This window comes from Lutra lutra, chromosome 5 (assembly GCF_902655055.1).
Source record: "Lutra lutra chromosome 5, mLutLut1.2, whole genome shotgun sequence".
NCBI classification, from domain to species: domain Eukaryota; kingdom Metazoa; phylum Chordata; class Mammalia; order Carnivora; family Mustelidae; genus Lutra; species Lutra lutra.
In genome coordinates, this window is record NC_062282.1 from 125,070,555 (window position 1) to 125,098,134 (window position 27,580).

The 27,580-nt window shown below is 38.4% G+C and overlaps 1 long non-coding RNA gene and 1 pseudogene across 1 annotated transcript; one reads left to right on the forward strand and one right to left on the reverse strand.

The window, feature by feature from the left end:
• LOC125100827 (uncharacterized) lies at positions 1–26,513 on the reverse strand. Its single transcript, XR_007127668.1, has 3 exons — positions 26,359–26,513; positions 4,846–4,983; positions 1–2,102 (listed from the first exon to the last, which is right to left on the reverse strand). It is a non-coding gene; the product is annotated as an uncharacterized LOC125100827 (long non-coding RNA).
• Positions 24,294–24,985, forward strand: LOC125100826 (glutathione S-transferase P-like; annotated as a pseudogene).
• Positions 26,514–27,580: the final 1,067 nt, after the last annotated feature.

Below are 27,580 nucleotides of genomic sequence, written 5' to 3' on the forward strand. Positions count from 1 at the left end.
CAAGTGGTATGAATATAGAGCCAGGTTTAAAACCTCTAGAATAATCTATACCTTCAATTTAAAGATTATCCTGATATTCAAGGAGATTTCAATCCTTTCCATTTTTTGGCAGGTTATGCTCTTGGTTTTTCCTCCCCTTTTATCTGGTTTCTTTCCCTCTTTATTCTTTTTATACATTGGTCCAGTGAGTCCAATAAGTAATATACTAAGGATTGTTTAAGGAATTGGGAATATAAAAATGAGTGGGGAACATAACAGCTGCTTATATTAAATGCCTTTGGAATGTCACATCTTGACGCTCAACTCTTAAGTCCGGCCCCTACTTCAGATCTCCCCTCCTTTGTACTGTTTCTGATTTGTTTTCCAGATGTCTCATGCTCCATGCCCTGCTGTCACCACAAACTCAATTTTGCCAGGTTAAAATTGACTTTCCCTCCAGATCATCATCACTAGTTCTCTACATAATGAGCATCGAATATTCATCTTGGTCACAAAAACCCATTCATCTACCCATTCACACTTAACTTCCAGAGTCATCTTTCCCTGGCACCCATCATGTGGGAATCTCCCGTAGGCTATCCAGGGTTCCAAGTAGAGCACAGATTGTTAATGATTAACATTTCCTGAGGCTGCTCACAGAAAGCAAGATGCTCCCTTCAGGACCTCTTTCATCATTTTTTTTTTTTTCTTTATTTCTGGTACCACCACACATACAAAGACATCTAACCCAGCAGGAATTTTCTCTCTTCTGGAGGGCAAGGTATCCTCCTCTTCCCTCATTTGGTGTCTCTCCTTCAAAGGTGCAGTTTCTAACATGATGTTTTTCCTCACATGCTAACAATACTAAACTGCAGTTTGCGGGTAGAGCCAGAGACTGGAAGTTTATTTTTCTCAAATCACATCCTATAATGATGAACACATTGCTTTGTATGGGAGATAAAGGTAGAAATAATAGCAAGGAAAAAATTCTACCCATAACATTATACTCTTCCCAGCTGTATTTTAACTCCCTGTGCTTCACTTTCTCATTAATAAAACTAGAGTAGTTGTACCTGTCACAGTTACTATAAAGATTAAAGAAGAAAAATGAATAAACAGCACTTATTAATTATTATCATTGTTACTCTTCCTAATGGTCAAGGACTTCACCTTAAATATCTAGTTAACGGGTGGCTATTTGTCACAAAAAAATCAGGCACAGCGTATGTATGTTTAGGAAGAAACAACAGTTACAAGTGGCGTCACCACAAGGATCTTCATCATGACCCATCTCCCGCAATATTAGTGAACGGTGCTCCCTTTGGGGTGGCGGGGGCACAGGTGGTTCTGGGCAGCTAGATGTCATAAAGCAATCCCGGAGGACTTGTCAGATGTCTTGATTAATTGCCGTTTTTCGAAGCAGAAGTAAGAGCACAAACAAACACCAGACTTCCAAATAAGCTCGCATCCAGCGCGGCTCCGTGCCAGCCGAGGTACTCAGCTGTGAACTGGCGGTGCTTAACTTGCCTTCTAAAGCCATCGAAGAGCTTAGCGGACCAGCAAATGATAACAATAAACAGCTACCCACGCATGAAACAAGAAATCAGAATTTTCTACTTGTATGCAAGCTTAAGCTAGGAGAGATGCCAGTCAATGCGCTTAAAAAAAGGTGGGGTGGTGGGGGGTGCTGTTGAAGCAACTTCAAGATGGCATTTCGGAGCTCTGTCTAGACCTAGGGAAATGTGCCCAATGCTTCACACTTTGGGGAGAAGCTAGGGCTCTTAGAGGCCCTGGGAAATGAGCCCCCTGCAGTAAGCAGAGCGATTAACCTAGAGCAGACTCTGGCTGCTAAGTGGGGTAGAAATGCCTTTGTTTGGTCAGGCAGAGGCTTCCCCGGTGTGCTCCTATTGGGGTATTTCACACAAATTCAAGTTGTGTGGTTCAACAGCTCCCCTTGACAGAAAGGATTCTAAAGGCTTCACTGATGTGGCTCTGAGTGCAGAGCTGGGTTGAGAGAACCTGGAGGATTTACAAGGAGAGGCTTGTAAATCTCACCTGGGGAGAGGAGGGTGTGGCTCCCTGCGGCTGCAGGTACTGCTTGTAGCTCCCCGGTCGGTTCTTTCCTGAAAGTGAAAAATAAAATCCTGTGTTTTAGCCCTGGATTAAAGAGAGGATAATGTTTTGTTAGAAAAGTCAGCTGCCGAGATTCGGTCGGAGCGTGGCTGTGGCTGCTGCTGAAAGGTTTTGATTTGGCTAATCACAGAGGTCTTTCCTGAATACTAACTAAGGATTCCAAGCAGAACAAATTCAGTCCTGATGAAGTCTTGCAGCTGACAACGTGGAATAATCTGAATCACAGACCTGTAAAATTTGATCAGGGTGGAATTAAATGAGTCTCCTGCAGTGGTTTGGCAAGTCCATTTTCACCAAGGCATTGCAGTCAAGGGGGGGGCGCCAACCAAGGGCCATCTTCATCTGCCATCTCACTCAGTGTCTGGCTGCCAGGAAGGATTCTGAGGGTCAAACCTTGGAGAATATGCTTGCTCGCCTTAGTCAAACCTAAAAATAAGGTCTAACACTTGTGCCTTCTCCCGTGTATGGCTGCATCATTTACAAGTATCCTGAGCGTTTTAGGATCCATTTACGCTAAGACCACCTCTTGGCGGGGGGGGGGGGGGGGGGGGGGGGGAGATGATACTTTTACATTTATTGACATTTGTGTGAAATACAATTTCTCCTTATTTCTCTTATACTTTATATCTGATGCAGGTTAAAGAGTACAAAGTACATGGAGAGAAAATTGGAAGCTAGTATAAAAACATCAGCCCTAATCTTGAACTGCACGACTCCGAGATAGAAAACTTTTTTTAATGGCCTTGACATAATATGCTTTTCTCTTCAATAATTCTATGAAGAATAGAATATTCTACCTCCCACAGATGGAACATATGAAAAGTTTTTTTTTTTTCTAATGTATGGCTTGTCTCTTAGACAAAAGACATGATGAGGGAAGTTTCTGAGAATTATATACAGGGCACTGCTAATCAAATTTTAGGGAATTTGTGTGGTGGTGACATGAGGGATTAGGATGGCAGTTGTTTCCAAAGGAAAGGAAGATGGGGGAAAAATTCCAAGATTTTTCTAATAGTGTGGAATTCCAAAAATTCCATACTATTCCAAGAGGGATAGTATGACCAAAAATTACAGAGTTTCAGAGAAATTAGGTGAATAGAAGATATAACAGGGCTGTAATATGAAAGTGATCCAAGAAAATTCATCATAAAATTTACCTGTCAGGGCGCCTGGGTGGTTCAGTTGCTTAAGCCTCCCTTAAACCTCCAATTCTTGGTTTTTGGCTCAGCTCATGATCTCATGGGTCATACAAAAATACTGATTTAAAGGGATAATGCACCCCAATGTTTATGGCAGCACTATCAACAATAACCAAATTATAGAAAGAGCCCAAATGTCCTTCAACTGATGAATGAATAAAGAAGAGGTGGTGTGTATGTGTGTGTGAATATAAAATATATAATATATAATACAATATATAATATATATATTCTATACAAAATATATTCTATTAAATAGATTAGATGATATATATTATTCTATTATATAGAATAATTATATAAAATATATATAATATATATTATATATATTTTATATAATTATTCTATATAATAGAATAACATATAATATATTATTTAATAACATATATAGAATAGAATATATATGTAATAGAATATTAACTGTCAAAAGAATGAAGTCTTTCCATTTAAAATGACGTGGATGGAGCTAGCATGTGTTACATTAAGCAAAATAAGTCAGTCAGAGAAAGACAAATACCACAGGATTTCACTCATATGTAGAATTTAAGAAACGAAACAGATGAACAGGGGAAGGGGAAAAAAGAGAGAGAGAAGTAAACCGTAAAAGACTCTTTTTGTTTTGTTTTTTTTTAAGACTCTTTATTTATTTGACAGAGAGACACAAAGTGAGAGGGAACACAAGCAGGGGGAGTGGGAGAGGGAGAAGCAGGCTCCCCGCTGAGCAGGAAGCCCACTGTGGGGCTCAATTCCAGGACCCTGGGATCATGACCTGAACCAAAGGCAAGCCCTTAATGATGGAGCCCCCAAGCACCCCCCCACCCCGTAAGAGACTCTTAACCATAGAGAACAAACTGAGGACTGTTGGAGGGTATGTGGGAGGCAGAAGGGCTAAATGAGTGATGGGTATGAAGGAGGGCACTTACTTGTGTTGAACACTGGGTGGTGTATGTAAGTGATGAATCACTAAATTCTACACCTGAAATCAATATTACACTATGTTCACTAACTAGAATTTAAACAAAAGTTTGAAAAAATATATACTGCTTTTTTTTTTACAACAAACATATTTTTTTTGATTAATCTCAAAAGTGGCAAGGTGTTTTTTTTAACAAAGGGGCTATCGCTGCAAGAGCCAGGAGTCAAACGCTTGGCTTCTCATAGCAGTGAACAGGCTCTCACTTCAAGTAACACATATGGTATGATCACTTCTGTATATTCTCTGAGGCACGCAGAGTGACTATGTGGGCTAAGGTAGAAGCCAAAGGGCGAGAAAGCCTGAAGATTTGATATAGTAGTCCCCCTTTATTTGTGGGGTTTATGTTCCAAGATCTTCAGTGGATGCCTGATAGTACTGAACCTCATATATACTGTTTTTTTTTTCCTATGCATACATACCAATGATAAAGTTTAATTTATAAATTAGGCACAGTAACAGATTAACAGCAATGACTAGTAATAAACCAATTATAACAATATACTGGAATAAAAGTTATGTGAACGTGTTCCCTCACAGAAAATATTGTACTGTACTCACCCTTCTTGTGATGACGTGAGACTATGCATGATAAGGTGAAGTGAGGTGAACGACGTAGTTACTGTGACGTAGCATGAGGCCACTATTGACCTCCTGATGATCTGCTTTCACATTGTGGTTGACCCAGGGCCAGAGAGACTGCAGAAAGAGAAACCACAGATAAATGGGCACTGCTGTAGTTCCTTACAAATGCATATGTGGATGGACATGCTTGATGTTTGAAACATTCTCTAAATGCAAAGATAATTCTTTTGAAGCTGAGCTTTGCTCTTCTAAAATACTGCAAAAATTCCCAGGGTAGAAGGAAATCCGCTTTTTTTTTTTTAATTAGGCAACTATTCATTCAGAGATAAGCATAGGAATGAAGAAATTGGTAATGAAGTACAGGCTTTTCTCTACCACAACTCTACCCTATGTCTTAAATTATTTAGAAAAAAATTCTACTTGCATATAATTATATATATATATATATATAAAATATATATATACACACATATATAAAAATACACTTATATAAACATGTATACCTATTTATACATATATGCATTTATTTTTAAAAAACAAATCTTACATATATATACATCTTTATATGTGTGTATATATACACACACATATATATATATGGTTGTAAATATAATACTCATATAAGAGAGCTGAATGAGAAAGTGTTTTTTCTGAGTTACACGGTACCAGAATACGAAAAGGGAACTTTGTCTCTGAATCTTAAGTCAGCATTGATTTAAGGGAGAGAAGAATGCTTTTAATAACTGTTGGAAGCAACTTTTTACATGTGGTTATACTTAAAAAATCAGTTTTTCTTTGCTACAATTTGTTTAAAAATAAACTGTGGAAAATGCTCTGAAAATGAAACTCTTTTTTTAGGCAAATTGGAAAACATTCCAATGCTATTCATGTAAAATGATAGATCCGTTTTATCTCTGATTTACTGGAACAAATATGACAAGTCACTTGATGTCCCTTTAAGCTTAGAACATTCAGCTGGAAACAGAGATACTAATCATGGATGTAGTTCAGAGAATGGTTAACATCTACTACTAACATCATATAGATTGAGAACATATTTACATGTATGTGTTGTAGTGGCAAAAATAAAAAGATATTTTGTTTTCCTGATATTCTCCCTTTGAATCCAGAAACAAAGAAATATTGATTTTTTAGAAAGTTTTTGGATTCTTCAGAAAATAATTGGTGAATATTTTAAGAAATATCTACAAATTTTATGGATTCCCAACAAAGCAACTGTAGCCTCCACTGCTACCATGGTAAAATTACCAATCTCATGGGGCATGTCTATTCTCCTTGGTGTCTCTTATACTGTTCACAGGTCCTTTCTTCAAACTTTCTTCTTTCAATTTCTATGAAGTTGTACTTGGTGTTTTCTCCCACTGACTCATGCCTTCTTCATTTCCTGTTTCAGCTCCTCTTCTCCCTTCTGCTCCATAAATGAGGCCCTCTGCCAAGTTTCCATTCTCTTTCTATGTATGCTTTCTCCCTCATACTTTTCATATACCCCTAGGGCTTCAAATATTACAAAAAAGTTGAAAAAATGTTAACCCATTTCTTCAGCAGCAGACCTCTGTTATGGTTCTAGTTCCAAGGTCAGCTCCCTATCTGTAAACTCCACATATGCATCCTATGTAATATTTCTGGCATCCAGACCTTTCTGATCATGCAGGGCTTGTGGATTATCCCTTCCTTGATGCCTCTGCTTCTATAATCTCCTCCTGAATACCAGTCACCTCTCTAAAACCTTTAGCTCCAGATCAATACATTCAATATACTCAACAGATTCCTTAATAGCTCCACGTTAATGTTGCAAAGCTATAGCAATTCAATTTATCATGCACAGAACTCTTGATTTAGCACTCTCCTAATTTGATCCTTTTCTCATTTTCTTTGCTTCAATGAATTGGATTACTCTCCATCTTGATTCACAAACTAGAAACAGGGCACTTATCCTTAACTCACCCCCATATGCAACACAGTCAAATCCTCACTGTTGATTTATTCAAAGTTGCGATTGTCTTTCCCCACACTACACAGAGCACCTATTTCCTCCACGTAAGCACTTTTCTTATCTACTGATTTCTTCACTACAACTAGAATCAAGAGTCATTTCCATTTTCTACATTTGTCTGAAATTGTACCTGTTCTTAAAATCTCGCCTCACAGCCCAGTTTTTCTTCAGACTCTTTCATGACTCCCTCTAGCCCTCAAATCTTATTTTAGTTGTTACAGTAGCAATGTGAGGGCAAGCCATGGGCTTGATTATACCCATCTCCCCTGCGTGAAATCTAAGGCTCAGAGAGAAAAATGCCCAAAGTCATCTAATAAGTTGGTAACAGAGCAGGGCTTTGAAATCAGGTTTTGTGACTTAAAATTCATTCTTATCTGCAATCATTCCTTCAGTGTTGTCTTTTCTCTAACATATTAGTGTCACTATTATGGAACTTATCTTGTATTTCCATTCTTTCATATTCCTACCTGATATAGAAACTCCTTGAGATTAGAACTGTTGCTTGATTCATTCACTTAACACATGTTTTTGTCTATTTTATACCTGACAAAATAAGAAGACCTAGGCATAGAGCACTGACATGCCAGATTTAACAAATAAATACCTGTTTCCAGCATAAAATATACTGTTTCAGCAAATCTTAGTAATTATTAACAAACTATGAATATATTCTATTTTAATCTTAACATTATTAATAATCTTCACTAGATATAAGACTTTATGAACCTGGTTATTGAAAACTTAATGTAGCTGCCCACGGTATTTGGGTTTTGGAAGATAAAAACATTTGCTTTCAGAGGAATGTCTTTGTAAAAGACCGGGAGATGCAGCCAATTTTTATACAGCCTTTAAATATTAGATAAAGTCCAGAATAGATGATGTGTTTAACAGTATAGGAATTCACAGACTGAGTTCAGAAGTGATTATGTAAATAAATGTTAATATTTGTGAGGTAATAAGCATAGCTTTCCTGAGATTAACAGAAGCTAGTGGAGTCAGTGGCTCAAATGTTCAATAAAAACCACAACTGTTGGGGCGCCTGGGTGGCTCAGTGGGTTAAAGCCTCTGCCTTCGGCTGGGGTCATGGTCCCAGGGTCCTGGGATCGAGCCCCACGTCGGGCTCTCTGCTCAGCAGGGAGCCTGCTTCCTCCTCTCTCTCTCTGCCTGCCTCTCTGCCTACTTGTGATCTCTGTCTGTAAAATGAATAAATAAAATCTTTAAAAAAAAAAAAACCACAACTGTTTCACTTGGGGAAAATATGAAGGTACGTTATTGCCTCCTAGATATTCTAACTGACCTCAGCTCCTCCTTCTGAACTCATTGCCCATGGACAGCTGGGACAGAACAGATGGTGTCAATCTAGGAACCAGGCTCAAGTGGGCAGTATGTATTAGTCCCAAGTAGTTGGTATATCTGGAACGGTGAATCTGTCTGGGAAGTTCAGCATATCCTTGATGACCAAATAGTCCATGCCTCAAGACCACATACGCTGTGAGGGGTGGGGTGGGGGAAGCCAGTATGCTCAAAGCATTTGGTATGCTTATGTTGTCAGTTTGTCGTTAGTGGTCATTCTGTCTGGAGTGAACTACATGTCTGGGCCATATATATCCATCATCAATATATCTAAATTGGTCAGTTCATTTGGGAGATATGTTTGCCTAGAGTCATCAGTAATTTTGGCTTGGCCAGGTGTTATCAATGCCTTTATGTTTTTCATACTTTATTTTGTTTTGTGGAAGAGGTGGCTCAAGGAAGGCCATTTCCCAATTGAAAGTGAGTATCAAGATGGAGGTTAGGATGAGTAGACTCACTGGTGTCTGTGGGGAATCTGGCTCTAGCCACATAAACAATGTCCTTCACACGTAAACAGTCCTGCTAAGAAATTGCTCAACTCCCATGACAAAAGGAATCTGTACCAGTATAGCAGTTTCAGTCCCAGGGCATCTAAAGGTTGGAATTGGAAGCCAGGGCTACCTCAGGGATCAGGACCCAGTCTGAGCTCCTGGTAACCTAGTTAGCAGGGTTCCCTCTTCATCATTATCTCTGATTTTTTGCTGACTCCCAACCTCCTAAAATCCTTTGTCTCTCTGAGTGACATCTGGCTTTTGCAGCCCTAGCTACTGTCCTTTCCTTTGGGCTATTTTGTAATAAGGCCTGTCTGAGGAAACAAAGCTAACTCAAGAGCTAGTGTAAGCTCAGAAGTCAGATTTCCCATCTTAGAGTTTCAGTTTCACTGTCAGTAGTGTAACCTACGAGTCCTCATGAGTAAAATGAGATGATATTAACACTAAAGAAAACTAATGACTAACTAAAGTTGTTTTTGTGTAGCATTTGGCGGTATACATAGCACAGAGTAAGCTTTCCATAAATGGAAGAAATTATGTTTTCCCTATTATTTTCAAAAATAACTTAGAGATGATTTAAAAGTTTTATTTGGACATAGTTTTCACAGAGAAAAAGAGGGAATTGTGCTAATTGCCTATCATTAGCTCAAAAACAAAACAAAACAAAAACCCTACAGGTTTATAATGTATTATAGAATATGGAAAGTGAGCAGTTCCTGGGTGGCTCAGTCAGTTAAGCATCTGACTTTGGCTCAGGTCATGATCCCAGGGTCCTGGGATCAAGCCCCAAGTCTAGCTTCCTGTTCAGTGGGAAGTCTGCTTCTCTCTCTGCCTGTTGCTCCCCTGCTTGTGCTTTCTCTCTCTCTGACAAATAAATAAAATCTTAAAAATAACATAGATGGAACATGAGAGTGATATTTAAACTGATAAAGTGATAAACAAGAGTATATCAAATTAAAGGGATGGGGGTTGATGTGTAGAAAGAGATTAAACAGTACAAGGAAATGAGAATCAATTTGGCTCTGTTTAGGAATAAATCTTAGAGATCGATGCATGGATTTCTGAGGGACATGGGAAAGTCAACTTGGGGTTAGATAACAGAGGGCTTTGCAAAAGGAGGTTAAGGAGTCTTGAATTTGTCAGAAGGTTGGTGGCATCACAAACAAGGGGTGGATATAACTGGCTCTGTCTTTGAATCATCTGTGTGCAAATGGAATAGTAAGGACAGGGAGACCAGCACAAAGGACCTTTTAGTGGTATTGTAGTATCTCAGACTGTTACAGCGGCAAAGGAATTGGAGAGAAATCTCCATATTCAAGAGGTATTCAGCATTATAAGTAACGACATTGGATTATCTGTAGGGACCGAAGAAAATAGATGACAACATTTTGGCTTTAGTAGCTGGGTGGATGACGAGACCATTTGTTCACATCGAAAACATCAGAAGAGGAAAATGGATAGAAATGGGGGGAAATGTTTAGTTTTAAGTACGTTAAACTCACCGATAAGCAGCTGTCTATCTGAATCCAGAGGCAGGAGACAAGTCTGGGCTGAAAGCTCAGCTGAAAGATGCTAGTGTAAAGAGGCCCCTGCAGCAGTGTGGGTAGAGGAAGTGCCTGCGGAGGGGAGAGTAATGGAGGGAGGAGAGCCAAGGACTGTAGCTTGCCTGCATTTGGTGCCTCGTGCAGTGCATCCCGCATGTGGCTGATATTCAGCAAATCTAAAATTGATTAAGATTTGGATAAAAATGAATAACATCCTCTCATCTCAAGGGTCTTCTCCACGGAGAGGTAGATTTCTGCAAACTGATTTTTTTAAGTTTTTATTTCATTTCAGTTATATAACATGCAGTATAATATTGGTTTCAGGTGTACAATATAATGATTCAATATTTCCCCAAAATACCTGGTGCTCCTAACAACAAATGCACTCCTTAATCCCATCACCTTTTTACTCCTCCTCCCACCCACCTCCCCTCTAGTAACCGTCAGTTTGTTCCCCATAGTTAGGAGTCTGTTTCTTGTTTGTCTCCTGCTCTTTTTTTTTTTCCTTCCCTTTGCTTGTTTTGTTTCTGAAATTCCACATATGAGTGAAATTATATGTTATTTGTCTTTCTCTGACTGACTTATTTCAATTAGCATAATCTATCTTTGTTGTTGCATCTACTTGGCTCCATCTATGTTGTTGCAAATGACAAGATTCCATTCTTTTTATGACTAGTAATATTCATTCATATATCTATATATGTGTGTGTGTGTATATATTATATTATATTATATTATATTATATTATATTATATATCACAACTTCTGTATTCACTCATCAGTCAATGGACATTTGGGCTATTTCCATATTTTGGCTCTTGTATTATCATACCACTATGTCTATCGGACTGCATGTATCCGTTTGATTTAGTGTTTTTGTATTCTTTGGGTAGATACCTAGTGACACAATTGCTAGATCATAGGATAGTTCTATTTTTAACTTTTTGAGAAACCTCCATACTGTTATCCATAGTGGCTGCACCAATTTGCATTCCCACCCACAGTGTAAGAAGTTTCCCCTTTCTCCATAGCCTCATCAACACATGTTGTTCCTCGCGTTGTTGGTTTAAGCCATTCTGACAGGTGTGAAGTGATATCTCATTGTAGTTTTGATTTGTATTCCCCTGATGATGAGTGATATTGAGCCTCTTTTCATGTCTCTATTGGCCATCTGTATGTCTTTTTTGGAGAAATGTCTATTCGTGTCTTCTGTTCAATTTTAATTGGATTATTCAGATTTTGGGTGTTGAGTTTTATAAGTTCTTTATATATGTTGGATGCTAACCCTTTATCCAATATGTCATTTGCACATATCCTCTCCTATTCTGTAGCTTTCCTTTTAGTTTTATTGATTGCTGCCTTCCCTGAACAGAAGCTTTTTATTTTGGTGAAGTCCCAGTAGTTTATTTTTGCCTCAGGAGACCATATCTAGAAAGAAGTTGTATAGCAGATGTCAAAGAGGTTATTGCCTGTGTTCATGTCTAGGATTATTATGATTTCAGGTTTCACATTTATGTCTTTAATCATTTTGAATTATTTTTGTGTATGTTGTCAGAAAGTGGTCTAGTTTCATCTTTTCCATGTTGCTGTCCCGTTTTCCCAGCAGCATTTGCTGAAGAGACTATCTTTTTCCTGCTGGATATTCTTCCCTGCTTTGTCAAAGATTAGTTGACCATATAATTGTGGGTCCATTTCTGGGTTTTGAAGTCTGTTCTATTGATCGATGCATCCATTTTTTTGTGCCAGTACCATAGTGTTCTGACCACTACAATTTTGTAATATAACCTGAAGTCTGGAATTGTGATGCCTCCAGCTTTTCTTTTATTTTTCAAGGTTGCTTTGGCTATTCAAGTTCTTTTGTGGTTTCCATACAAATTTTAGGAGAGTTTGTTCTGGCTCTGTGAAAAATGCTTATGGTATTTTGATACAGATTGTGTTAAATGTATAGATAGCTTTGGGTAATATAGATATTTTTATGAATATTTGTTCTTCCAATCCATGAGCATAGAATATCTTTCCATTTCTTTGTCTCATCTTCAATTTCTATTTTAGTGTTTTGTAGTTCAGAGTATAGCTGTTCCACCTCTTTGGTTAGGCTTATTCATAGGTATCTTATTATTTCTGGTGCAGTTATAAATGGAATTGATTCCTTAATTTCTCTTGCTGCTGCTTCCTTATTGGTGTATAGAAATGCAACAGATTTCTGTACATTGATTTAGTATACTGTGAATTCATTTATCAGTTATAGCAGTTTTTGGTGTAATCTTATGGGTTTTCTATTTAGAGTATCATGTCTGCAAATAGTGAAAGTTTAACTTCTTCCTTGCTGATTTTGATGCTTTTAATTACTTTATCATCTGATTACTGTGGCTAGGACTTTCAATACTATGTTAAATAACAGTGGTGAGAGTGAATATCACTGTCTTCCCAACCACAGAGGAAAAGTTCTCAGTTTTTCCCCATTCCCCAAGATGATATAAGCTATGGGTTTTCCATATACGGTGCTCATTATATTAAGGTATGTTCCCTCTAAACCCACTTTGCTGACAGTTTTTATCATAAGTGGATGTTATATTTTGTGAAATGATTCTTCTGCATCTATTGAAATGATCATATGATTCTTTTCTTTTATTAACATGGTGTTTCACATTGATCAATTTGCAAATATTGAACAACCCTTGTAACCCAGGAACAAATCCCACTTGATTGTGGTGAATGATTCTTTTAATATATAGTTGGATTCAGTTTACTAGTATTTTATTGAGAATTTTTGCATCCATGTTCATTGAGGATATTGGCCTATAGGTCTCTTTTTTTGGTGGAGTCAACCAATTTTGGTATCAGGGTAATGCTGCCCTCTTAAAATGAATTTGATGTTTTCTCTCCTTTTCTATTTTTTAGAATAATTTGAGAAGAATAAGTATTAGCTCTTCTTTAAATGTTTGGTAGAATTCTCCTGTGAAGCCATTCAGTCCTAGACTTTGTTGGTAGATTTTTTATTACTGATTCAGTTTCTTTGTAGGTTATCAGTCTTTTCAAATTTTCTATTTTTTCCTGTTTCAGTTTTGGTAGTTCATATGTAAGAATATATCCACTTCTTCCAGATTGTCAATTTGTTGGCATGTAGATTTTTATAATATTCTCTTATCCTTGTGGCCCGTTGATTATCCCATCAGAATCACACCCTGCTCATGTGATTATATCCCTTCTGACCTGACTCAATACAGCTGAAAGACCTCCTTCAAGAACTCATCTATTCCTAGAGCATCACTGAACTGTGTGTTCAGAGACACTCCGCCTCAGGAAGGCAGGTTCTCCTTACTGAATCACCTACTCAGGATCTCTCAGCTTCTCAGGTACACTGAAAAGTAGTTGTGAAATGATAGGTGACATTCTGCTGCCTAGTGTGTTTCCACACAAAGTTGCTCTTGATCATGTTGTCACTTCACATGAAAAGACTTAGATGGAGAATAAGTTGACTTTCGCTGTCCTCTCAGAAATGAACAAAGACACTCTCTGGGAGAGTAGGATCTTGAATTTTCAAGCTTGACTGAATAATATTTCACCTGGCTGCAAAGCTACCACATGCTACACACTCCCGATTGCCTTTAGACTTGCTAAATGCATTTATAGGCTGAGAATGAGCAGTAGGAAAAATGTGGTAGATGAAATAAAGTCTTTTTCACACTGCCCCTTTTATTATTGTGTTATAAAAACCCAGGCTCAAAATAGATTGAGGTAGATTTATCTTTTAATGAAAATCACCAGGAGGTTGGAAGTCAAATATTCTTATCTTTTTCTCCCTGTCTCGCGGTGCTGACCTTGCACTACAGTCCCAGAGGGAGCTACAATGACATTGTGGACTGACTTCCCTCAGAAGAGACTTTGAAAAGAGACAATGGAGCTAGCATGCCTCCTTTTAGGATCCCTGGTCCGGGGTTGTGCGGGTCAGCTTTTCCGGAGAGCAAAGAGCGGAAAAGTTCAGGAGCCATTGTGTCCAGCAGAAAGGAGCGAGTTCTCAGGACACTGTTAGGGAGATGCCCTCAGCCGCTCCAGAGGCCTTTTGCGGCAGTTAGAGGCTCCCGGGCGCACCTGAACTGCAGGTCGGAGGCTGGGCGGGTCCATCCCAGCGGGTTCTTTTCACACATTCCCGCTGTGGGGGGAACTGCCCTGCCTCCTTGCCGCCGGGTCCTGCGGCTGGGTCGGTCTCCTGACTCCTTAACCGGGCAGCCTGAGAATGGTTTACCACTAGTCTTTTCTTTTTTTTTTTTTCCTTTTTTTGGAGGGGGAGGGGGGTCCTTAGTTTTTCATCTTCCATAAACCGTTGGGGAAATAATGTTGTGTTTGTTTTTGTTTTCACTTCCCTGGCATGAATTTCAAAGTTCATCACAGAGAAGAGGTTGCGTGTTGGTGTTGGGAGAAATGAAAGTAGAGGTAATAAGAAAAAGTAGGCAAGAGAATGGCATTTAGAGGAAGAGTGATATCAGTCAGCATTTCAACAAGTATCTGTTAAAAAAAAAATCACTCCGGAGAAATACAGTAATGAGAATTTAATGTCAAAATGATTGTAATTTTATGCCTAAATACATTCAACATGACAAAGAATTCTCTTAATCTTAATTAGGGATAGGTGGGGGCATTTTAATTTTTTTTCCCATAAACTGCATAGCTCCTGGAACTAATTGCTTTCTCAGAGCAATAGATAATAGAAAAACACAATTGTATCATATGTTCTGGAGAACATAAATAGCATCCCACTGATTTCTTAACACCCTGAACTGGAGCAGCATTTCAATCTAGCTGGTAGTAATTAAAATTCCATATATCTATCTATCTAAATGGAAGGTTTTATATTTTATGTAATTACTGTACAATCACCTTACTATGAATGAATTCCATGTGCAAATGGCAAAGCGAGCTTGAAGAACTGATTTGGTTAAGTAGCTTTAAATCTATTACTCCTGAATAAAAGTCTCAATGAAATTGTATGCTGCTTAACAGTTTAAGGAGTTTTGTAAATTGGTGAAACAAATTTATCTTCTATATAGATATGATTGTCTGAGACTTGTCTAGTGTAGTAAAATCTACTCCTACCCTGCTCCTACCTTCTTTTTTTTAATGAGTCACAGAACTCCTTGGCATCCAGCCAGGGATGGCTAAACAAACTTGATTAAATTTACTTTTATTTTTCACTTTTTAAAAATATTTATTTATTTATTTGAGAGAGAGGGGGAGAGAGATCACATACAGGGAGAGGGGCAGACAGAGAGGGACTCTCCAGCAGTCTCCCTACTGAGGGCAGAGCTCCACGTGGGGCTGGGTCACAGGACCCTGAGATCATGACCTGAGCTGAAACCAAGAGTCAAATGCTCAACTGACTGAGGCACTCAGGCACCCTGCTAAGTTTAAGAAATTTTTTTTTTAAGATTTTATTTATTTATTTGAGAGAGAATGAGAGAGAGCATGAGAGAGGAGAAGGTCAGTGGGAGAAGCAGACTCCCCAGGGAACTAGGAGCCCAATTCGGGACTCCATCCTGGAAGTCTGGGATCATGACCTGAGCCCAAGGCAGTCACTCAACCAACTGAGCCACCCAGGCGCCCCTGCTTAAGTTTAAACTCTTCTCCACTCACCTGAAATTGGCAGAGCCTCCCTCAAACCCTGCTAGAACCTTCCTAAAACTAACCATTGTGTTAAGAAAGAGGTTTCTTGGGGGGTTGGGGGAGTGAAAAAAAAAAAGATTTCATTTCATCCTCTTTAGTTTTCCCTAAGATACACTCCAACTTAAATTCAACTGGGCCATAAAAATTATGTTCATAACTGGATCTGATATTAGTTGAAAACATATGAAGATCTTTTCCAGTGAAACTTAAAATCCAGGATAACAAATTAATAACAAAATTAAAATTAGAAAAGAAATGTAACCAAAACCATTAGTGTGGGCACAGGTTTTTATACATCTATAAATTGGTGTGAAGTGCACACTGTTCCCCAATCTGAGAAGCATACCCATGTTCTTCCCTGTAGTAGAAGGCCTATTTATTTGTTTACTTATTTTTATTCTTTTTAAATTCTTTAAAGATTTTATTTATTTGAAAGACAGTGAGATAGAGAGTGGATGAGTGGGGGGACAGGCAGAGGGAGAGGGAGATTCCCTGCTGAGCAGAGAGCCTAATGTGGGGCTCTATCCCAGGATCCCAGGATCATGACCTGAGCCAAAGGCAGATGCTTAACCAACTGAGCCACTCAGATGCCCCTAGAAAGCCTATTTAAAAAAAAAAAAAAAGTTAGAAGTCTCTTATGTCTTAGATACACTTAGAAGTGCACATCTGATATTAAGAATGAAGAAAAAAATAAGTACTGCTAAGGTAAACAAACTTTAGTTTCTCTTATTTGCATAGCAAAGATTTGTAACTGAGAAAGACTATCTACTGTTTCTTGTTGTTTTGTTTGATAAAGTGTCCTATGATAAGCCAAATTTAGTAGTGTACCACAGGTTGTTGGAAACATTTGACTGAGAGGAGGCACTTTACAACTGTATATTAAAAGAGGGAACAAGTGAATGAATGGTAACCTGAATTAATTTATTATTATGGTATGAGAAATTTAGCAAAGTGTGAAGGGTGAGCTCAACAGTTTAAAATTTGCAGCTTTAGATTTTTTTTTTAAGTATCCAATGTTACACTGCATTCCTATATGTAAAGTTATGAATTTTCATCACAGTAATGGGTTTGTTGAATCAGACATAAGATGTTTTCCCACTTCAGTCTCTTGTTCAGCAATCAAAATTATAGACCTGAATATCATGGTAACTCTAAATCTTCAAATAGTTTAAAAATGTTGCTTCCCCTCAAAAACTATTTTTTTAGCATTCATTAAGTGTCAGGCAGTTTTAAATGCTGAGAATAGAGAAGTGAATAATAGAAGCAAGACTTTCAGCCTTCCCAAAGCTAATATTCTACTAAAGGGAAGTAGACAGTACAAAGTAAGTAACATAATAGGTATCAGATAGTGATGAGTGTTGGGTGTAAAAAAATAAAGCAGGAAAGGGAGATAGGTATATATTTAATATAATGTAGTTAAGAAAATGCCCACTAAGAATGTGACTTTTGGGAAGACAACAGAAGATGAAGAGGAAGTGAGCCATGGAGGTATCCACGGGTAGAGGGGACACTGGGGAGAGGGTTCAGCAGCACAAAGGGTCTGAGGCAGAAACATAAATGATATGGCAGAAAAATAGCAAGGAAGCCACTGTGGCTGGAGTGACATGAAGGAGGGCAGTGGTAGTATGTGAGTGGTTCAGTGTTGCAGATCATGTAGGGGCCACTGTTAGGACCAGCTTTCCGTGTGAATGAACCAGGGAGGGGTGGGAATTTGCATGGCATGGATACATAAATTTTATTTTAGCATCAAAATTCATTTGAATGTTAATCCTTTGGAGCAAGAGTTCAAAACGAGGCTGATCCCCATGACTTCCACTTTCTCTCTGAGTCAGAAATGAGGATTTTATTGGTTTTTTTGTTTGTTTGTTTTTTGTTTTGTTTTGGTTTTTTGTCACATTATTGCCCCTATTGTCAAACTTCTAAGAGTATGAATATTTGATATAGGGCACTGGAATTAAAACAGCATAGATCAGGTTAAACTGGACCAGAAGGCCAAGATGTATTCCTCATACTAATGATCATCCTGAAAATCCCAAGACAGGCTCCTCAGTGAGGTGTCCTGATTGCAAGAGCAGAGGAAAGACAAGAGTGGGAGTCAATGCCCTTGAGTCTAGATTCTCCTCTCAGAGCTAGAGTTAAGGCTCAACCCCTGGTGTCTGAGTGTTCAGGACAGTCTGGAGACCAACAGAAGGAAGCCCATGGTTGGCCGCAACACCTCAGAACAGGAAGATCAGCACTTCCTGCCCACTGAGCCCTGGAGGTCTGGATATGAGAACAAGACATTGCCGGGGTGCCTGTGTCCTGGGCCAGCTCCAAGGTTAATGTGGACACGTGGTTTTGTGCCTCAAAGGGAGTCCACAACACCTCCCCTTCAGATGAAAAGATAGGCATTCTGTATCCTTGCAGGTGGTTTGTAAGTTTTTGTTTTGTTTTGTTTTGTTGTTTTTTTTTTAACTCATAATTGCAAATAAAGGGGTTTAGATTTAAATACATGGTGAAGCATCTTCTGTCCTTTCAGATGCAAAGGACAGGTGTTTGTGGCCTGAAGATTTTGGCTAATGTTAGATTACTCAATAGGAAGATAGCCAACCTGATGGGGACACAGTTTTGTTTTGTTTTGTTTTAAGAATTTGATAATTGATTTTAAAAAAGTATAAATCCATCTTAGTTACTTATTTTACTTTCTTCCAAATATTTTACTACCTAGTAGTGTTTCAGTTTTTGATTATATATGGAAACACATTTTACATTTTTAGGGTTAAGTTCTCTGCCTAGCTAGAGCTAACTTATGTTTCTTTCTCAAGCTGGAAAGATGTTCATTGTGGACAACCTGGTGATATTAATACATTATGCTATCACCAAGATATTTTGAGATCCTGCTGATGAAAATTTGGGGTTGTAGTAATTTGTGGAATAAGAACAAGTTAATGCAGCATGAAGGAAATAGTTAAGCAACTTATCTTGAGAATACAAATGAGTCAGAAAGGATCTGGTCAATCCTAATTGATGGCTAATAATTAACTCATTTGCACACCACTAGTACACTTATCATTTATTAAATGTCAACACTACATTGAGAAGATAATTTAAAACTCCAAGAATTTTTAATCATTCATTACCATCTTTTTATAGAATCAAATACCTCCTTAATTGTAAGACTCTCTATTATTTTAGTTGATATTAAAACAAAACAAAGCAAATCTTCCAAATAATCTATAAATAAGAAGGACATTAAGCAGCACTCTGCCTTTAGACTTGTTAGAATATTAAAATATGCGTGCCTTGGAATCAACTAAATATAGTAGTTAAATAATTCATCTAACTAAAGGAATCACAGACCTACTACGTGTCAGCTACTATGAGAGGCACTCTAGTTCTAACAAAACTGATACAATATAATCTCTGTCCCCCAGTTGTCAACAGTTTTACAAAATAGAAAGAAAATTAAATAAGTAATAATAATAGAGTTTGGACAGTACTTTGATATGGGAAATACAAACTGATGTTTGAGCTGAGACCCAAATGATCAACAGATGCTAGCCAGCTAATATGTAGTGAGTGTCTGGAAAGGTGTTCTAGCTAAAAGGATTGGCCAGAGGAAATGGAGAAATGATGGTGCTAAAAAAAAAAAAAAATTAGTATGGCTAGAACATATGGTTTGGTTCATAAAATTTAAGTGTCAACAAATGCGATTCAAGAAACAAGAGGATTCAAGTTCCTGAAGGGTTGATAAGCCAAGAGTAATAGAAAACTGCACTGAGATCTATAATAGCTATAATTTAATACAGTCAGGGTCCTAGTCACCCTGAGTGCATCTTCTTTTTGAAATACCCTGTTTCCTCTGAAGTGAAATGGAATTAAATGTTTGTTGTAAGGAAAATGTTTACCTGGAGGAGCAACCTGTAATTAACAGAACATTTTGAGTTGAGACAGACAGGTATGCACATAGAATACATCTTTTTTTTTTTAAGATTTTATTTATTTATTTGACAGAGGGAGAGAGATCACAAGTAGGCAGAGAGGCAGGCAGAGAGAGAAGGGGAAGCGGGCTCCCTGCTGAGCAGAGAGCCTGATGTGGGGCTCGATCCCAGAACCCTGAGATCATGACCTGGGCTGAAGGCAGAGGCTGAACCCACTGAGCCACCCAGGCACCCCCATAGAATACATCTTGACACATGCAGAGAAGCTTCAGCTTTGCATCTGGAAAGCTGAGGAAGGATGCTGTCTGAAAATCATTCTTTCATCTGAATATTCCAACAGTCAGAATTTTAAAATTTACATTCATGCAACAGAATACTAAATAGTAGTGAAAATGAATCAGAGTGCTATATGCATCAAGATCAGTACCAGCTCTACATATACTAAGAGAAAAATCCAGTGGTAAGGTGATACATAAAGTATGAGTCTACTTTTATTAAGTTTAAGCCATGTATAATAAATTATATATTATTTAATGACATAAACACGTGTTAAAATTATCATGGAAAATCAAGGGTTCTAGATTCTGTTTTGTCATAAGCACACATTAATATATATGTGAAAGTTTGTATAATTTGTTATAAGAAAATAGGGTTTTTTCTTACTATATTTCCAATATCAAGTACTTTCAGCATATAGTGTATTGCAAACCCTCACCATTTAAATTATTTCCACCAATTATCACATCTTAGCATATCTAAGTGTCAAACTCCACGAGGGTATTATTACTTTCTCCAGTTAACAGATAATTTGAAAATTAGAGATTTCAGAGCAAATAAGTGAGAGAGTCAGGGTTAAATCAGGCCTTTTTGTCTGTAGCCCTGAGGTCCTTTCTCCGTAGACATAACCTGATCGACTGTGAAAATTCCCCCACAACTTATTGAAGTAGGATGGTCTTGAACCGTGCTGTCCACGTCAATAGTCATTATGTAGCCTTATGTTGCTATTGAACACTTTAAAAGCTACAAATTCAATATTTGGGGAGGTGGCAATCTATGTGTCCCTGATTTTTTTTTTCCCAAACATGGCCCTGATTTTTTTTTTTTTTTTTATTTGACAGACAGAGATCACAAGTAGGCAGAGAAGCAGGCAGAGAGAGAGGAGGAAGCAGGCTTCCTGCTGAGCAGAGAGCCCGATGCAGGGCTTGATCCCAGGACCCTGAGACCATGACCTGAGCCGAAGGCAGAGGCTTTAACCTACTGAGCCACCCAGGCACCCCAACATGGCCCTGATTTTGATAAAATAAGCTTCCTTGGATGAGCATTTTACCTTCTTTGGAGCTGGGCTATTTAGATGATTAAGTTTTGGACCTAGTCCTCAGCTTTTTCTTTTTTCCCCTCCTCAGAGGAAGAATATGTCTGTGTGAACTCCCAGAGTCCCTTTCTCTATCTTTTCAATCACTTGTTAATTAGTAGTAGCTATTTATTATATTTTTCTAGAGCATCAGTTACGGTGTTTAACAGTAGTCATTCGATCCTGTTGTCCTTAAAATTGCTATTTCCCCTCTATTTCCAGTATATTATCTAATGCCCTGAATGATCCAGGATAGGGCCTAAGTCAATACCCTAGTGTGTACTAGGGTACACGCGTAAGTTATGCAAATAGGTGATGTGCAATTCCATATCAGTTACTTCTGCTGAACCATTGTTTATCCTCAGCTCACATCTATGGCCTCTAAGGAGGTTCCCTAGGACTAAGTTGCCAGAGGGAAAATTCATGTCTAAGACTCAGATAATTCAGCTTTAGTTAATTCTGAAAATGTGTATCTGACTGTACTTCAGCACAATCCAAGTGTGGTCCTACAGGACAGTGATAAGAGGAAGCCCTCCCAGTGAGTAGAGTTGGGAGTAGTATGCTTGGTCATTTATTCTGAATCAAAGTGACACATGATTTGACTCATTGAATAGGGACCCAGACAGGCAAAGATTGGAACATAGGAAAAAAGAGGAAGTCTGGAGTCTTACATTCAGATAGATTTGGGATAAAATTTGTAGATTATTGTTTGTCTTATATTAATAGTTGACAGAGACAAAAAGCCTGTGTCACTAGGTGGACAAGATGGGCCATCCTGCTGATGAGCATCAGTCCACTTCTCAGCCAGTGCGGTGTTTGCACAATGGGCCCATGAGCAAGTTATCCATGGTGGCTGAGATGGAACTATGCATGGGCCCGACAGTGTGGGTTCCTTCCCACTAAGACTGATAAGCTATTGCCATTGCTAAATGTATAACCTGTCAATGGCAACAACCAGTGTGGGCGCTAAATATGGTACTAACTCAAGTTGAACAATTTGGAGGCATGTTGAAATGATACAAGGTGGAATTTTTGGACCCTTTCGAATTAGACCCTTTCAATTTCTAGAGCAGACAACAATTTAAACTTACCAGAATCAACATAATTCTCTATATGGATTTGCTTTCTTACATTCAGTACTTCACCAACCTTATATTATCCAGGGTCTTAAAAAATCCCTAATTCATTAGAATGGGATCATCAAGGTTTCCTTAGACTAAAAAGACAATCTTATGGCAAACAACGTGAGGCAGTGCATAAATTGCCGTTACTGTGGAATCGACTTGTTTCACTCTACACCTTATCACCACAAAGTGTTAACCTAATGTGATAATAGGATAACCTCTTAACTGCTCAATAAAATGACAACTCAGAGCCAGGACACCAAGCAGTTCTGGTATACTGTCTTTTAAGATGTGTGATCTCCTTTAAACTAATGGCCAGTATATGGTGCTGTGTCCCAAATATCTAGAATGCCAGTCCTGTAATCAAGTGATAAAAGTACCATTGGCTCTTTTTCTCATACTTCTGTCAATTCATTTTAGAAATTTTTGTTTCTGGTATTCACAATTCAAATTCCATTAGATAATAAGTCTTGATTTCTAATGGGGGAATGTTTTTTTCCAGTGGACTCAATAAAGATCCCAGTAAACTTGAGGGTAGCAATGAGCTAATAGACAAAGAAAGAGTTATCATACTGGCAGGAGTAACTGACACAGATCATGACAGAGTTGGTGCTATATGATGAGGGAAAAGGAAACTGTTTCTGAGACCCAGCAGATTCACTGGATATCTCAGTGCCCAGACATAAATCTGAATGGAAAATTGCAGCAATCCAGGAGAAGTCAACTATGTGCCCAGATTCAGGTCACCTCTCATACAAGAAACCCACACTAGCAGAAGTAAGGGAACTCTGAGAAAGGAGATGATGAATATCAATTATGACTTGGAATAATTTACAGATGCTTGGACTATAGTTGCCAAACTAATCGCTTACAGGCGTCTGACAATTTAGAGAGTTGGTTATGGACTGGAATTAATAGAAGGTACCAGCCTATGCAAGTGGTATGCTAGGGGGACTATATTAAATACCTTGTGCACTACCTCATTTCTTCTCCACTTCATGACTCATTCTAGTCATTGACTTAGCAAACAATATTGTGTAGACTGTGCCTAGTATCAAGCATGCATTGCTTTCACATACTACTTGAGTGTTTTTCTGGCACATGCTTTAGGTCATCTCTGGGAGCTAGCTAAGAATTCACATGTACAATCCACAAGTTGAAGAAGTTTATCACTCATGGAGAAACTCTCAATGGAGGGTTGGGTCTGATGGGTAATTGCTTCTTCTATAGTCCTTGAATCTGGAGATCCTTATGATAAATTTCTTCAGATAGTCCGGGTGGGACTGAGCACTCAGTCTCCACAGAAACCGTCAATTTGAAAACATATCTTTTATATAGGCTTTCTCTTCTTTCCTGTTACACTCCTCCTATGTGTTAGTCCCTTCAATCTGCAGTAACAAAATATAATTGACAAGGGGCTAATGAACAACAAACTGTCATTTCTCACAGTTCTGGAAGGTGAGATGTCCAAGAATCAAGCTCCAGCAGATTTGGTGTCTGCTGAGGACCTGGTTCCTGGTTCAAAGACAGCCATCTTCTTGCCATGTCTTCACGTGGTATAGAAGATCAGGGAGCATTCTTGGGTTCTTCTTCTGTGAGGACATTCATCCCATTCATGATGGCTCCACCCTCATGACCTAATCACCTCCCAAAGTCCCCACTTCCAAATACCACCATTTGAGGATTAGGTTTCAACATATGAATTTTGGAGGGACACAGACATTCAGTTTATGGCACCTGGTTCCTCACTTCTACTCCCTGGGAGCATTTGCCCAATACACTATCTGCATTAAAACCCCCTTGAGCTGTTTATTAAAGGGAACCTATACTATGAATATGACAGGAATATGCATATTTTGTCTCTGAATAAATTCCTTAAATTATTATTCCCATATACCTGTACATCTGCCAAGTTTACAAACATCAGAGTGGGTACGATCTCTAGAGGTGTAGAGAGAGAAGAAAACTGAAGAGAGCTCTGCCACCACCACCTCCAATGCCAAGGCTGGAAGCGCTGCCACCATGGCACCTTACAGCATTGTCTCCTCGCCTGTTGGAGAGCGACGTAAGGCCATAAGCATGCTGCTGGCTGACCAGGGCCAGAACTGGAAGAAGAGGTGTGACCAACAAGACCTGCCCTCCTGTCTACCAGGGAAGTTTTCTGAGTTCCAGGACGGAGACCTTAACCCTGTACCAGTCCAATGCCTCTGTTGCAAATACCTCGTCTTTATCTATGCCAACCCCATCGCAGGCAAGGAGGGGTTTATGAAGCCACGACTGGGGTACCTGAAGTCTTTTGAGCTCCTGTTGTCCTAGGACCAGGGAGGGGCAGGTCTTCATCATAGGCAACTGGATCTCCTTCTTGGACTACACATTGCTGAACTTGCTGCTGATTCATCAGGTCCTAGAACCCCACTGCCTGGACTCCTTCCCCCTGCTCTCTGCCTATGTGGCATGCCTCAGCCCTGTGCAGGAGCTCAAGTCCTTCCTGGCCTCCCCCTAGCATGTGAAGATCCCTATCAACCACACCAGGAAGCAGTGAGAGCATTGTCATTCTCTGCAGGAGGTGGGGCCCCGCACATTTTCCTTTCTCCAGGACCAATAAAGTTCCCAAGCACGGAAATAAAGAAGAAGGAAAAGACTGAAGAAAAATCCTCAGAAATACATTTTAAATAAGGACATGAAAGCACAAGCCCACAGAGGAAAGTAAGGGTATGGTCACTGAATGAGAATATTAGAAGGCTCACATTCTATATTTTGGAAAGTTTGGGCAGGTGGATTTTCAAATTCTGGAACCATCCCAAAATCAAACTTTAAAGTCATGATAATTTGGAAGCATCTGTCAAAGTGAAAGAAATAAGTCATTGTTCAAAGTCATTACTTGGAGGCAAGTAAAGGACTTTTTTTTTTATGGTAGATTCCATCAAGCTGGAAACAAAGTAAATATTAACACAGAGATATTTGGAAGTGGAGTGTCTTATACAATGGATAATTTCAGTAAGTCTGCACTTACCTGGCCTTGGTAGGTGTTTGGTTTAGGGTAGACTTCAGTTTTGTTTAAACTTGTAATTCAACAATGATACTATACTGGTCAGGAGTGGGAGTGGAAATTACCTAGTTTCCATAAGCAGTTTTTTAGGGTAATGGTTACTAACACACACACATACACACACACACACTCACACTGAGAAGGGCAGCTGGTTTCTGTTCTTTAGTCCTTTGTTAGTGGACTATTGCTTGTCTTGATTTTACTGCCTGACTATAAACCATGCTCAAAGTAGCCTGTGTCCTTTGCCTTGCCCCTTTGTGCTCTCTGAACTCTCTGGGTACTCCAGAGATAGAATACTTGTTACCAAAGGATATGATTTTTTATTCTCTTGTATGTCTCTTCCAGGTAAACCTCACATTTAGTAGAATGCCTTGTAGGTAGTATTACTTTATAAAAGTAGTTTATAAAGTATTTCTGATTTTACATACCATCAGGATTTGCAAATGCATATATATGAAATGAGTTTATAAACTCACCTAAGAAAAATATACCATCAGCGTCTACAAAATTAAATAAAATTACCCTATAAGTGAATGTCTAGTATATTGTTAAAAAGCAGGACTAAGAACTATGAGTAGAGACAATTATTACAACAACCTACAAGATTACAATGACCACAGAAAAACTGAAAAATACTTATTTTTCTTTCACTAAGTCTATGCTTTACCTTTGAAGAGCTCAGCAAATAAAGACATAAAGTAAAATAAAGACCTGAAATAAAGACTAAATAAAGTCTAAATAAATAATAAAGACTAAAATAAAGACAAATAAAGTAAAATAAAGTAAAAGTAAAGTAAAGTAAAATAAAGCCAAATAAAAATTTGGCTTATTAACAGAGCCTTCAGAAACATTTCTCCACATATGTACATGTTAAATACCAAACAGCTGGGCTTGGATCTACCCTGTTATTGTTCTAGATCTGAAAAACAAATGACCTATTTGAACACAATGACCTTACGCCCAATCATGGAGATCAACTCACATGGAATCCACAGCAGAACAACTCCAGTGTAGTGATCTTTCTTGGAAAACATCTGCTACCAGCTGAGTGTGTTTACATTTTGACAGCCCTGGCAGATGTGCTCATATACGGCCCATCTGTGTGGTGTTAGGAGGCTAGAGGTGAGGAAGCTGGTCTGGACAGACAGTTGGGAGAGAGCTTATTATAGTACATGGAGTTGTTCTAGAAAATGAAAATTAGCACCTCATAGCATTTTTTTTTCTTCCTGTGCTATTAATGCCTTATAGCAAACTGATTTGTTTGCATTGCCCAGAATGAGCAATAAAGTTATGTTTGGGACTGCTTTTTAACATGTAGCCATGGTCTGATTAATATTTTAGAAAAAAGAATAATTGTTATTATAAAAATTAATACAGAAAGTTTAGAGAATAAATAAATATATCAGTTTAAAATATTTTTCATATTTGAAAATGTTATTAAGATAATATTTTGGTCTATGGGGAAAAAAACACTGAATAAATGAAGTATTTATTTCTACCTGAAGCTTTTACATGTTCTATTCTCTGCATTGTTTGCTACATTCTGAAGTATTATTCAAAGTGTGTTGTGAGGAACATAATTTCACACTTCATAGTAGTTACATACAAAATTACCTATGTCTTTTTAAAAATTATTTTTATTAACATATAATGTATTATTTGCCCCAGGGGTACAGGTCTCTGAATCCCCAGGTTTATACACTTCACAGCACTCACCATATCACATACCCTCCCCAGTGTCCATCACCGAACCACCCTCTTCCTCCCCCCACCCCCCAGCATCCCTCAGTTTGTTTTGTGAGATTAAGAGTCTTATGGTTTGTCTCCCTCCTGATCCCATCTTGTTTCATTTTTCCCTTCCCGACCCCCTGAAGCCCCCCACCCTGCTCTAAAAGAAATTTCTTTATTGTAAGATTTCTCAGATGTTTTAATATGTTGGTGTATTTTCAGAATATCCAAGGAAGAGATACACAGAATTCTCATTCAATGAGCATATTTTTGTGGAACATATCCCGGACTAATATTCTCTTGTGTTTACTTGAGAAATTTTACTTTGGTGATTGAGTCAGAAATCAGCAATCTGGAAGGAAAAAAGTTAAAAAAAAAAAAAAGAAAAAATAGATTCATATTAGCATTTACTTATTTTACATAATTCATTTATGGAGATTCCAGGAATTAAGCAACTAAGTGACGAAGATATATCT